General features: G+C 36.1%; 1 pseudogene; it reads left to right on the forward strand.

The window, feature by feature from the left end:
- Nucleotides 1-14,190, forward strand: part of LOC114215163 (nascent polypeptide-associated complex subunit alpha pseudogene) — a 50,622-nt pseudogene extending 36,432 nt beyond the window's left edge.
- Nucleotides 14,191-14,981: the final 791 nt, after the last annotated feature.

Raw genomic sequence — 14,981 nt, forward strand, 5'->3', positions numbered from 1 at the left:
TATATAGACCACAAATTATGCTTAGAGATTTGGAGGTTTCCAATGCTTTATAATTTTTATTCTTTTTCTGTATTTATACCCCACCTCCACAGATCAACTTGTGCAGAACTTATTCAAGAGGTAAGTAAGATACTCGTTATTGACATGCTATTTATTTATTTATAATTTTTTTATTATTATAATTTTTTTTTCTTGTAATGAGAACCTTTAAGACCTACCCTTTTATGAACTTTTGGATATATATTACAATGCTAGTATTTGGGATTTTTTTTTTAAGATTTACTTGTTTATTTATTTTAGAAAGACAGAGAGTGAGAGAGAGTCATTGGGGGGAGGGGCAGAGAGAGAGAAAATCTTTAAGCAAACCCCCCACTGAGTGCACAGTCAGATGCTGGGCTTGATCCCATGACCCATGAGATCATGACCTGAGCTAAGAATCAGATTCTTAACCAACTGAGCTACCCAGGTGCCCCAACAATGCTAGTATTTGAATCAACAAAATATACATCCATTTGCAAACACTACAAGGATATTATCCACAAATCACCAATTGGCACTGAATTATTTGTCAGGTTTTTCATAAAACAGGCATCTGCCAATAGGGGTTGACAAACTAAATTCATTCTTTGAATTTTTGTTCTGTATCCTTAGATATTTCTTATCTTAATTTTTTTTCAAATTTTCTTTTGAATCTTCTTTTGGCACTATATTTTAAATGTCCAAGAATTTTTTTATGTCCCTTTTTCTTAGCATCCTGTTCTTACTTTATGGTGCAAAATCTTTTTGAATCTCTCTGAGAATACACATTTTGCTTCTTAAGGTTATATATTTTCTCCTGTTCAAGGGAAAAAAATATATTTTTGGTTTACCTACATTTCTCCTTTGTTCTGAAGACTCTCATGAAATATTTGGTGTGAGGACTGGAAATTTATTTAACTTTAGGAAAGGAGATGAGGATGCTCATTGGGATTTTTGCATATATGGGTAATTTATCACCTGTCAATCTTGCTTTAGGGTGAACAGGCAAGATCCAGCCATTATGGGGTAAGCCTTACAAGTACCAGAAAGTCTGAGTGGAGCTGACTCTGGGATGTGAGTAGCACAATAGTTTCCCTCATTCTCCCCAATTTTTCTACTTTACTAAAAAAAATAAACATAAAATGTTACCCATTGTTTACCTGGCAGAGGGAAATAATCTACGCCCACTAGGGTTTGCATTATAAATTATCTGAAATTTAAACAAAGCAAAAGAGATTATTAAATATTCTTTTAGTGCACTCCTGGGATTCATATCTTATTGTCTGTGTTGTTTTTATAATTCTTGGAATAGATTAATTTTTAGGTTTTTGTTTAGTAGAGATGCAAATGATTTCTGTCAAGTAGAAAAGATAATCCTCGAGATTGTAGTTTATGTCCTGACTGGACATTAAGCAGCTTTGTATCTAACCCAGCACTCTTGCCCTACGATATTTTTTATTACATTACCTCCTTGTAACTTTATTGGTTCCTTCCTTAATTGAATTAAAGATCTTTGATGTGTGTTCATTTTATATTTATATGAGAGTCATGCTCTTACCTCTTTGAATATTATACTTTAACAGCTATTAAAGCTTAATCAGCTACAGACAACCAGGAACGAGTCTATGGTCTGATAAAAATAAGATTTGTTAATTCTTAACAAGGGAGTGCACTCCAGAGGAATTCTGCTGGACAAGAAGGAGGAGAAGAGTGTCTTTTGTAAGGTTTGATTTTTCACTGAAGGACTCTGAAGAGGACTAAGGGAGGTGGTTACCAGTTCCGGATTTGTTGCTCTTTTTGAGGCAGGATTGAAAGAAGTGGGATTAACCAGGCACCAGGTACTGTTAAAATGAAAGAGACTTAGCAAGTCAGTATCCCCAGTAATAAATGAAAATGGCAAAATGGGTCAGGAGCATCACTGGTAAGAAAGCAGTGATCAGTCAGAGAGAGAGTCGTTACAGCATTTTACAGTTGCTATAATTTCTTGAGTGAAATAATATTTTCTGTTAACTTTGCAGCTGGCTTTATCCGTTTTGTTTTCAGAGCCTAAATAACGCCAAGGTGCTCTTTGCTTTTTCTGTTTGAGCTGATTTTCAGTCTTTTAGTCCTGGATAGGTTTTTCCTTTTACAACATAAGACGGGTGGGAAATGGCAGGTGAGGTAGATGTTTAACACTACGCCACCTCCACTTGATCTTGCTTTTAAATCCCATTTCTCTCTCTCTCTGATCACCCATGCAAAACTCCATTCCTGAGTCTGGGGGCTGGAGGAGGGGTGGTCAGGAATCTTTTCTATAAAAGGCCAGATAGGAAATATTTTGAATGCCGAATTGTTCTTGGTCTCAAGTACTCATCTGTGCCATCATGACATGAAAGTCCTCAAGGAAAATACACCATGAATAGATGGAGATAAAACTTCATTTATAGAAATAGATGGTGGACTACTTTTGGCCCATGGGTCATAGTTGCCAGTCCTGATCTAAAGTTTCTCTGTGTTTCTATCCAGATGATCAGCGCCCTATTCTCCTACAGTGCCCACATCTTTCCTAAGCTGTGAGTTCCTTTACTGAGTCAACCTTCAACAGTCCTGTTTGATTCTGATGTTCCGGGAACTGGTTGAAATCTCTCACTTACTTGTAGGCCCCCTTCTTTTTTCCACATAAAGTTTTTTATTACAACCAAAAGCTCCTTTTTATTTCATCTCATTGTTAGACCTTTTCAATTTCCTTTATCACCTCTTTAGTGAGGTCTCTTGTGGGATGGGAGGGAAATTCTTGTGTCAGTTTGTCATCTTGAACTATAGACAGTATAAAAACGTTTTAATAAAAGTGAATAAAAATAAAGTTACTTGCATTGCCCATTAGGGTATGACTATAATGACTATTTTTTCATCTGTCAGCATTTCTTAAGGTTCCAAATTTGCATATCACTGTATTATTGAATAATGCAGGCATAGTTTCCCATCTAAAAGAGCTTCATACCCCAAAAAGTTGGGAGCAGTCTGCAGACCAGTATAATAGACTAAATATATCAAATCATTACATTATTGAGTAACTCTATATTTAATCAATACCTGCAAAGTTAAAGTGAGGTGATACCACACAAGAGACTTGATTCTGAAAAGCTAACTGGTTTATTATATACATGGAAAAATTTTTAAATCTAATATTTCTGTTTGGCTTTTAATTATCACCCTTACTTTTCTTTAGGTTATTTCATAAAGGTATAGATAGACACAAGATGCCAAATGGAGGACAATGTATGGATTTTGTAAATAGCATTATTTTTCTGAAATACCATTAATTTTCTGAAAAACTCAGATTAGAAAGCATGTCCAAGATCTGAGGCCAAGGTAGGGACCCTGCTACTACTTATTACAAATCTATTTTTGACATCTATTTATGGGAAGAGCCGAGTTTTCAAGCTGGACTGCAAATATATTTACCTAGCCAGATGCACGGATTGTTGTAAGCTTCCTCAGAAACCTGGTCACTAACAGAATAAGGTATATAAGAGAACATATTGGGTGTTCTAGGCTTGCCTCCAGAAGCAGATATGGAGAGGAAGCCTTGACTCACCATAACAATGCATGAGACAGGCAGATTGTGGAAAGATGCAAGAGATTGTGGAAAGTTCTTACTTGTAAGACATAGTAATGTTACCTACTGAAAGAATCTAATAGATATTAGGCCATTACCAGTTAGATTAGTTCTTCCAACATTAGAGTAAACAAGGGATGGAAAGAGAAACAAGGATTCTCTTCTACATGCTCTCCATTGTGGAGAGAAATGGAGATCTCTTTACTTATGGTAAAAGAAGGTGGAGCTAAGAAGAAAAGGGCTCCTCCATCCCCCCCAAAATCATTAAAGTAAATCAGATTATACTCTTACGTAAATGCAACTAATACCTTATTAAATGGTTCACTTAATCTACAATACTGATAAAGTCATGTCAAAATCTTTTTTTTTCTAACCTTAAGGTATGTGGAAGATTTCACAAAGGAAATGAACCCTGAGGATTATAAGTAAGTCACTAAATGCCTAGTGGAGTGAAATCAGTCATAAACTAGTTAACAATGTGCATATCTTAATGGTATGAATTTATAGAGCTCATCATTTTAAAACTAGCAAATGGCAACCTCAAGTCACATATGCAGAACCTTCAAGAGATCTTCTTCAATAGCACTTCAGCAGATAGTAATTAGGTTTGGACTCCAGCAGCCTGCAGCTGAGGCTGTGTCATATGGTGAAGGCTGCTTACACACCAAAGCATGACTCACATAAAGTAAAAAGTAAAATGAATCATCTTGGCTCCTTGTCCTTTCAAAATAGAAAAAAAAAAAAAATTAGGAACAAGCATCCACTTGAGGTAAAATTGAACGGGAAGCACCCAAAGTCCTGGGATAAAAGCAGCATCTTCAAGAGTTTTAGCGCTGTGACTGTAGCCAAGATCTAATCCAAAATTACACAGACTTTATCAAGAGCCAATCAACCACTTAATTACACTTTTCTTCACTGAATCAGCTCTGCATCATCCAGCAACTCTGTTAGATGTACAATGCATTACATTCCTCAAGATATTCTTTCAGATATATGAGGAATTAAAGGGCAAATAACACCTCTCTTTATTCAAACTGTAATTACTGGTGTAAAGTAAGAACTATATATGCCATTCCTTGGTGCAAACCATTTGAGTCATCCTTTCTGAAAAATTATTTGTCCTATTTGTCCAAGGCACGTTGATTCTGAATTACTATCCAACATACACAACTCCCCTCCCCCGCCATCACCATTGTATCAGCTTAGATGTTATCAAGAGGAAATAAGTCACTGGATTAAAAAGTAAGGTGTGCTATAAGAGAACTTTTTAAATTAACAGTAAAATCATGACCCTCATACAAATACAATATGACCGTGTGTCAGAGATTTTATTTAACTTATTAATGAATGAAGGAATCAGCAAAGGTATTAAAAACTGGTTCAAGGACAAGCAGAAGAGATGACATATAGGCAATAAAGCAACACTGAAATGATTAATAGATAAAAAACTGGCTTCTTTTTCAGTGGTTGGGAGAATTAATAGATCTCCATTGGGAAAAAAGTATTTGATAGCCTATGGAAAGGAATGATTTGCATTAATATCAGTTTTATACAGCTTACAGAATTATAAAAAAAATAAAATGACAATGAAATGCACAAACCACTCTAGATCCAGAAAATCTGGAAAGGTGTGCTAGATAGTATTTAGTTCCATAGAACATGCTATCTTTTTTGTTTCTCTTTATTTCCTGGTAGGCACAGGACTAAATTTAGATTTCCATTCAACAAAACCACTAAACAGAAGATTATGTATACATTTAATAGAATCATTTTATCTTATTCTACTTTGTGTGTATAGAAGATACACCCAAAGTTAGCCAGGATAGTTTGCTTTGTAAATACTGAGGAAGCTGAAGTCTACTTTTCATTGCCTTCTTACTATTTCATGACTTTTAATATATTCAGTCATCCAGATGCTCCTGTTGATTCTTCTTTTGCAAATTATCTTACACCTTACCATTATTTTTCATTCCCATTGCTACTACCTTAGTCCAACCATTTAGGGAATAAACCACCATACAGCTGGATTAGGGTACCAATGGTTCTCTCTTTTTTGAATCTCTTTTTACTGTGATGGGTACGATATTGCTAAATTGGCAACACCATTTTCACATGACTATCCAACCCAAAATCTTTTAATGTCTCCAGACATTTTAGCTTTATATTCAAGGGCAACTGGTTATTGAAAGAGCAACTACAAGATGGATGAGCCGCCTTAAGTCCCTTTTTAAACAAACCAGTGGTTAACTAAGCTAAGAGCAATAAAACCTGATTTATGGTTAGAAACATGCAGATAGATAAGCCATTTTGTAAAACCATAATTCTTTTCCAAAAGAGCTTCAGAGACTATTAGATCCAACTTCTTTTTTCCTTTTTAAGAGAAAGGAGTGACTTTTGATAGAGATTTCAAGATTCACTGAAGTGCCAAAATTCTTTGTCTTTGTGGTGACAGGATGGTATAGCTTCAGAGTGATTCAAATGACTTCACTTGGAGCTTCGGTCCATTTCTTATTAGCTGTGGGACTCTTACCAAAGTATTTAGCTACTTTGAGCTACATTTCTTTTTGTAAGTTGGAGATACATGAAAAAAAAAATTCATCTACTTTACAGGGTTATTGTAAAAATCACTGGAGATTGTACATATCAAAACAATTGATAAAATACTATTCAAAACCTAATAGTACTACATGGATTTTTCCATGCCTCTTCCACATAATTTATTTTGCAATTACTAGTGAAAGAAACTGGTAATAATAAGCCAGAAAATACACTGCTAAGTTGAAATCCTTTCTGACATTTTCTTTCAAGGTTGAACACACAATTGTCTAACACCCCCTCCCCCTCCCAAGAATAAAGATTACATCAGTGAAAAGCCTAGGGTTCCCGTGCACAGGGTGTACCAGTAGATAAAAGGCTTGATGTGAATGTTTTCATCAGTTTCTTACTCACAAGTCTACTAAATGTTACACTAGATTTTGCCTACTTGAATTCATTTATAAAAATATTCCAACAGACAGAAGTTGGCAATAGTTGAGAGAAAATTGTATGTGATGTAACGAGAAATTTTTAAAAATTCATTAATTTAGATCCATTAATTTATGATCACAACAAAGACTATTCAAAAAGGAATATTTTACCATCTTCAACTATATATCTTATTTAATCCAAGTGAATAAAGTGGTACCAAAAAGGGAAAGAAGGCAATTAACATTAAATATCTACTATGTGCCAGGCACAGTTTTGAATTTCCCTGTCCTAGGTTAAACTCTGTGGCGATGCTTTAGTGCGTTAATAAGAACAATTATCAATGAGTACATTATTAACAGTCTTTAGTTGGAAATCTCACAAAGCGCATTCTGACACAAGAATGTGAGGGCAAGTAGTTTATTTTGGAAAGAAATCCAGCAAGCACTCTGAGTAGAAGTGAGACAAGGAAAGGAAGACAGGCAGTAAGGAGCTCCTAGTGAGCAGGTTTCCTTTGTGGGCAGCACAAGAGAAATCCTATTTGCGACCCTCTGAGGGATTGTACAAAACATGCCTTAGAATTTTTCCACTGAGAGGTAAGCTGGAAAGGTAAGAGGTAGTTGGAATATTTGTTCACTAACTCCTGTCCCTCATTGGTTAAGGATTTATACTGAGGCATTAATCTTTCAGAACTACCAATCAGTCCCGCAAAAGTGCTAAGCATGTTTGATGCCAGAGAATATCCTTAGACAGAAAGACATAGGAAGTCACTGTCCTGTAAGGGAACCATCTGCTGAAGTAGACCATGGGGACATAGGTGGGGCATTTTTGTATCTACTACATTAAATCAATGAAATGTCATTATGTTAATCATTGAGGGGACACCAAAGAAAAAGAAAGCTTAATGCAATTTTTACAAGTTGAATTTATTTGTCATGTACAAACTTGGGTACTAGGAGTACAATAATAAAATACAACCTGTTCCCATAGGGAGCTTATATCAGCATTGGAAATATATCATCACTTTCTAAGATAAAAGATGTAGAATGAAAGAGTTATAGAAATTTAGAGTAGATGGAGTCCTGGATGAGAGCCTCTTTAAAAAGCAAACATAAATTGAAGTTAGCATTGAAGTACTTAATTGTATTTAGACAGGAACAAGGATAAAAAAAGATATTTTGGGCAAATAGAAAAATCTAAACAGAGATACTGAAGTGAGGTTTTAAAGATGAATTTTGTTACAGGATTGAAAAGACAGGAGACATGAGAGTACTGTTGTATGTTATTCAATCATCTGTTACTGATGTGTTGAAAGCCTGGACTAAGAAGATAGTAATGGAATGGAATGGAGCCAAGGAAGTGTGCCACTTACTACCCAATAACTCACTTTCCTTTTAGGTCAGTCCCCTATCAGCATGACTTCAAAACCAAAGGGGCCAGATACCTTCAAATTACATTTCAGACTCCCTTCGAGTTAGAGTACCCTGCATATGATCTGGATAATTATAAAGGCACATCCAAATATGGCTGATATTAAAGCTTACCTCCCTGGAAAATAATTCTCGGATTCATATCCACACTTATCCCATCATGCCTACAGTTTTTTAGGCCCTTTAGTTGGATTTATTTAACCCTTGACTTCCTTCTCATCAGGATGAATTTGGGAAATCTAGACAGATCTTTGCTTCAAATCTCTCTGGATATTAGTCATACTCTTTGGTTGTAGACTATTTCTTGAAAAAAAATTATGACCAAACCTCCATCTTATACTGCAATCTGAGTCCCTGTTTAGAGTCCACTTCTTCTGGGAATAAAGTAATGATTTGTTACAAAAGTTTTCCATGGGATGGAATTTTAGTTCCTAAATTGTGTAATTGGATCTCTGTTGTCATGTTTCTTCTCCACCTCCTGCTCAACATTTCAGTGGGTTTGATGTGAATGTCCACACTGATCCTCCTTGATAATATTCTTACTGCCTACTGATACCACTGTTTTTTGCATAATGCCAATATACCATGATCTCCAGCTGTTGTGGGGTGTTCTTGTCATTATAGTAGATAATGTTGGTATTTCACCCTGATTGCCAAATAACAGAACACCTGATAAGTTGGATTTTATATTCCGTTGTCATCAGCTATCTTTATTACCATATCTGACAGGTCAAAAGAGCTTTAAAACATCTTTTTTTTAGTTCATAGGCAGGAATACACATTCATGCAGGTGTGCACTTATTAATTTAATTTACTCATTTAAGCATTTTTTGAGTGGTTGCTACCAGAAATCATCCCTCCTTGCATGAAGTTACATTATAGCCCGGAACAAAGGTAAAATGAGATGACACATCAGAAACACCAGCATATACTTGGCCCTTAAGGAATGTCGATTTCCTTCCTGTCTTGCTCTCTCTCCTCTCGCGTTCCATTTTGGGAGTTCCATTGCTGATCTCCTTTCTGCCAATCTCTTAGACTCTCCCCTTAGCATCTGTCAGTGATGATTCTCACTTCTGATCCTTTGTCCCACATTGAAGTCTTTATAACTATCTCTGATGCCGAGTCCTAGTCTTATTAATTTATTTTCTCCACCATTTCTCACACCCTGCCTTGTAATACTTGTTTCTTAACACATCAGCACCTGTGGTGAGGAAATCTTTCACTAAGTCACTAAATGGATAGCTTTGGGTAAGTAATAATTTGTTTCATTGTGGAAAGATTTGAGATTGATACTTCTCTCCTAAAATGTACTTCAAGACTGATTGTACAGAAGTACATATTGGACATATTGGACATATGTCCAATTTTCAGAGGTTGTTTTCTACTTCCTTTGCCTCTCTCTATTATAATTTTTCTACAGAGAAAAAAACACTAGCAAAATTAATCTTATCTAAATGGGGTAAGGAGGGCACCTGGGTGGCTTAGTCCTTAAGTCTGCCTTCAGCTCAGGTCATGATCCCAGGGTCCTGGCATTGAGGCCCGCATAGGGCTCTCTGCTCAGCAGGAAGCCTGCTTCTCCCTCTCCCACTCCCCCAGCTTGTGTTCCCTCTCTCGCTGCCTCTCTCTCTCTCTGTTGAAAAATAAATAAAATCTTTAAAAATAGATAAATAAATAAAAATAAATGGGGTAAGGAGAGGGAGGAGCAAGATCTACAGCAAACTTAGATGTGCTAATTTTTCATTTTAGTTTCGGCTTGTCTTAAGTCCTAATACTAGACGTTTATACCAATAAATATGGCAGCAGAACAAAGAGATAGAACCTGAAGAAGCATGTGGGGAGGGTATGTTTATGGAAGAAATATAGGACCAAACCACCCATTTCTGTTATGGAGATTGAAGCCTTAGACTGCTCTTTTAGGCCTCTGTGATATATGTATGTTATAGTGTATATATACAGTGTGTGTGTGTGTGTGTGTGTGTGTACATAGTGTATATTATTGTATACATCATTCATGCATTGAGTATATACACTATTATATATTGTATATGCATATATTGTATACATACATTGGGTGTATGTATATAGTGTATTATATATATATACATACATACATATATGTATATATTATTGTAAGAAAATGCTAGAATTATTCTCTAGATTCACCATAGTAAGTCCATCTCCTTAGGAGATGATTGTTCCTTTTTCTATAGAAATGATATGATTTGAAACTTGAATAAAATCCCCCTGAGAGGCAAGGTGAGCAGAAATGAGAAAAGTACTATCAGAAGATAGTCTTCTAAATGTCCCAAGGGGCAAAAAACAGCTAGAGGAGATATCTTAGCCAAGGAAGCACAAGTGAAGGGTGATATAAGCTTTGGCAACTATAACAAAGTCACCAAAACCCATGCTAATACCTGCCAATATTAAGTGATAATAAGGTCCTATAAGTGTGATTTAAACTTGGCTGCAAAATTACATAGTATGGTGGTTTTCTACCCCAGGCTGCCTCCTGGTCATTCTGATTCCAGCAGCCTAAGAAAAAGGTACCAGTACTTTAGAAAATCTCTACACATGACTCTAATGTGTTACCATGTTTGGGAAATGTTGACCTAATAAGCCCTTGTATGAGTGGGTGTGAGTGTATTTTAAAAGATTTGGAAAGGAGAACCTGCCATTTGCTACAGTGACCTTCATTCCATATCTTACCATCACGGACATTTTGTGTTTGTTAATGAGTTATAAATGCAAAGGAACAAAAAGGTGAGAGTTTCACTTTAGGCTTACACAATGTCACAAAATGTGCCTTTTTTCACTGTCCTTGAAAAAGAATATGTATGCAATAGCTCTTTCTCTGTAGCCTATTTCAGGCAATTAAATGAATATATGTGTGTACATGCATATAAACATTATACTTTGGCAAGGTTGAGATCTGTTTTGATAGACCAATTTAAGTTTGAAGACATACACCTAAGACAACTCTGACCTGAAAATATGCTGATTTTTTTCTCTTTTTACTTTTACCTAGTCGCAAGTCAAACAGTGGAAAAGAGCAGGCAATGCTCTGAGCATCCTGCTGAATTGCAGACTTGACTTTCTTATCGGCTAGTTCCCACATTTGCTGAAACAGTCTTGCCAAAGCATGCACAAGGATTTCAAGGGGTCACAGATTTGCAAAGGTGGCCAGTGGAAAATCAGGGGTCTGGTATAGGTATTTCATTTGTTCCTCTTTTTTCGTTGTCTCTAATTCCTGTGTAAGCAACACATTTTTATGTACCGATATCAATCTAGTAAATCATGTGTATTTCCTGAAGATGACTTCCTGTGCTCCAGTGGGATTGTGGAGGAGATTTTTCTCAAGAATTAGGTCGAATTCTGCATGATTAGGGCAAGATGGGAAAGGAAGACTGGGAAGGCAGATATAAATCATAGCAAAGATTATAGCTTTTTGTTTGTTTTGCTTTGGTGATATTCCTTCAGAGAAATACATTGCATTTTCCTCTGACTCTTCATTAGCTTTTAGACCAGAATACATATTATTACTAATAACTATGTTCTGTCTGGTGGCCATCTTCTTAATTAGTCTGAACTGTATTTGATTATAATTTGCTTCAGGTATTATTGGATCATCTTATTTTAGATCTCGTTGTTGTCCTTTGTTTTCTGTTTGTACCAAAGTCATAACCATTCTGTCCTGGAAACACCTAAATCAAGTTTGTCTGCTCTAATTAAGGAAGTTTAATTTCTGATGTTCTGGAACATTCCACTTGTTAGATTTTCCCAAAATATAAATTTCTAGGTCACCATTATAGGAAACCTCAAATGTCCACCATGTTATGTCTCCTTGAGAAAGCTTACCATAAAATACTAATGTTCCTCTCCAGTACCCCTTATTGCTATTTATCACATATTTTTAAAAAAGATTTTATTTATTTATTTGTCAGAGAGCGAGAGAGAGAGCACAAACAGGGAGAGCAGCAGGCCAAAGCAAAAGCAGGCTCCCCGCTGAGCAAGGAGTCCAATGCAGGACTGGATCCCAGGACCCTGAGATCATGACCTGAGCCAAAGGCAGATGCTTAACCGACTGAGCCATCCAGGGGCCCCTACTGTTTATCACATAGTAAGGTTTCTTCAGACAATTGCCATTCTGTGCGATCCACTCGCTTAAATTTTACTGATGGAGCTAAGATACACCACTGTGATAATATGTGAAAAATTATAGTAATTTTTGAAGTTGACTACGGGGTTTAACTTTGTGCTCTTACATGATAGCTTCTATATTACTCTTCAGTAATTTTTTTTTAATTCTCAGAATTTTGATTGCAAGTATTCCTCATTGCCTTAGATAATTGCTACTCTTCTCAAATCATTTTATTCCATCTGGATTTCATGTTAGATCTTGCAAAGAAAGCACAAATATATTTAATATTTAGAGTATTTCTTTTTTTTTAAAGATTTTATTTATTTATTTATTTGACAGAGAGAGAGAGAGAGATAGTGAGAGCAGGAACACAAGCAGGGGGATTAGGAGAGGGAGAAGCAGGCTTCCCGCCAAACAGGAGCCTGATGTGGGGCTCGGATCCCAGGACCCTGGGATCACGACCTGAGCCGAAGGCAGATGCTTAATGACTGAGCCACCCAGGTGCCCCTAGAGTATTTCTAACAGAAATAAACTTATTAGGGTTTACTTTGATCAAGGGGTAGTTTAGCTCATAAATAATACTGAGAAATCATCATTTATTTATTTCTACTTTATCTTATATACATCATTTATTTATTTCTATCATTTATTTCTACTTTAGAGTCCATGTCATGGATTGTGAATGATGCCCTGAAATTATAAGGATAATGGCTTCCAAATATATAGGTTCAAGTGACCCTGCACCTTTTCCATATGATGTTAGATTAGATGTAAATTTTATTCACTATAATGTTCATCTGTTTACTATAACAACTAGCCTAGCATATTACAGGTGGTAAGTATACTGTAAATAGTTGCTGATTGACCTCTATATAAATTATTGAATGAGTGAGTGATTTAGCTATAGTTTTGTGCTACTAGTGTAACCTAAATCATTTTCATAGTGGTTTGATTATATGTTTACATGAGCCACTTCCAGCTCTGAAAAAAACATTATGAAGTATAACAAAACAACACGGGAGAAATGTAGCCAAAGATAATTATACGTGGGATGAGATGAGATTCTCTGACACTCATGCTCGTCTCTGAATGGTAACTTTCATTATGGTTCCATCTACAAATGGTCCCAGAGCACCAGGACAATGGAAAACCCACAGAAAGGAAATAGGCAAAAGTCAAGTCTGTGTATAAACTGCAAGAAGGCAATGTGTCCCTGTTTGAGAGGTAATTAAGACTGTACTTTCCGCTGCCGCCATCTTGGTTCCGCATTCCCCTCACAAAACGCCTGGTGAAGCCACAGAAACCGTCCCTGCTACAGAGCAGGAGTTGCCACAGCCCCAGGCTGAGACAGGGTCTGGAACAGAATCTGACAGTGATGAATCAGTACCAGAGCTTGAGGAACAGGATTCCACACAGGCAACCACACAACAGGCCCAGCTGGCAGCAGCTGCTGAAATCGATGAAGAACCAGTCAGTAAAGCAAAACAGAGCCGGAGTGAAAAGAAGGCACGGAAGGCTATGTCCAACCTGGGCCTTCGACAGGTTACAGGGGTTACAAGAGTCACTATCCGGAAATCTAAGAATATCCTCTTTGTCATCACAAAACCAGATGTCTACAAGAGCCCAGCTTCAGATACCTACATAGTTTTTGGGGAAGCCAAGATCGAGGATTTATCTGAGCAAGCACAACTAGCAGCTGCTGAGAAATTCAAAGTTCAAGGTGAAGCTGTCTCAAACATTCAAGAAAACACACAGACTCCAACTATACAAGAGGAGAGTGAAGAAGAAGAGGTTGATGAAACCGGTGTAGAGGTTAAGGTCATAGAATTGGTCATGTCACAAGCAAATGTGTCAAGAGCAGAGGCAGTCCGAGCCCTGAAGAACAACAGTAATGATATTGTAAATGCTATTATGGAATTAACAATGTAACCATCTGAAAACGAGGACTTTTTTTGGTGTTTCAAAAGAATAACTGCAGCTTGGTTTGAAATTTGTACTGTTTCTATCATTAATAAAGTTATGGCTTCTTGTTGGATAAAAAAAAAAAAGACTGTACTTTCCAAGTGTAGAACTCATTGTTACATGCACTATGAAATAATGCTTAAAGCATTTGTATTTCTGATGGAGACCTGTTTGGGTTAATATCTTGGTAATGCTTTAGTTGAAAAACACACTTGTACATCAAAAAGTTTAGAGAAGCATCTTTAGTCTTGGATAAATTACATACTTTGTAAGTTAAGCCGAAAGCCGATTTCCCCCCAAATAACATTATTTACATAGATTTTTTAAGCAGAGTATTTTTGTCATAAAATCAGAACTGTATTTGAACAAATTGCTTTCTTAATATTGGTTCAATGTATAAGAAGTACATAATTTCGTAAACATTCAAGTTGAATCAGGAAAAGTTTTCTAACTAACCTTATGCTGAATGTAATTACAAGGTGAATATTCAAAACTAACGGAGATGGCCATTTATAAATTATAATTGGTTTTATCTTGAGAGTGAAAGAGGCTAAGTTTATACTATTTAATGTTATAGTAGCTTTCCAATGCTTTGAAGTTTAATCATAACACTAAGAGTGAGCTCTGATTAAGTAGTAGTTTCACTTTTAACCATTTTCTTTTTTGTTAAGCATTTTTTATGAGATCTACTTTTGAGTGTCTAGCCTTTCTCATATAAACTCTGCTACTGTCCATACTTTGAACAAAATTAGACTGATCAGAACCTGATTCTGCTGTTATAAAACTCATTGTATTTATATTCAATGACCTTACATTTATGGCATTTTTTTTGTACTTCTTGCAGATACATACAGTTAACGCAAAACTATAA

The sequence above is a fragment of the Eumetopias jubatus genome, unplaced genomic scaffold, assembly GCF_037043125.1.
Source record: "Eumetopias jubatus isolate StellerSeaLion01/CBP00866 unplaced genomic scaffold, mEumJub1_p1.0 scaffold_4, whole genome shotgun sequence".
Lineage (NCBI taxonomy): Eukaryota > Metazoa > Chordata > Mammalia > Carnivora > Otariidae > Eumetopias > Eumetopias jubatus.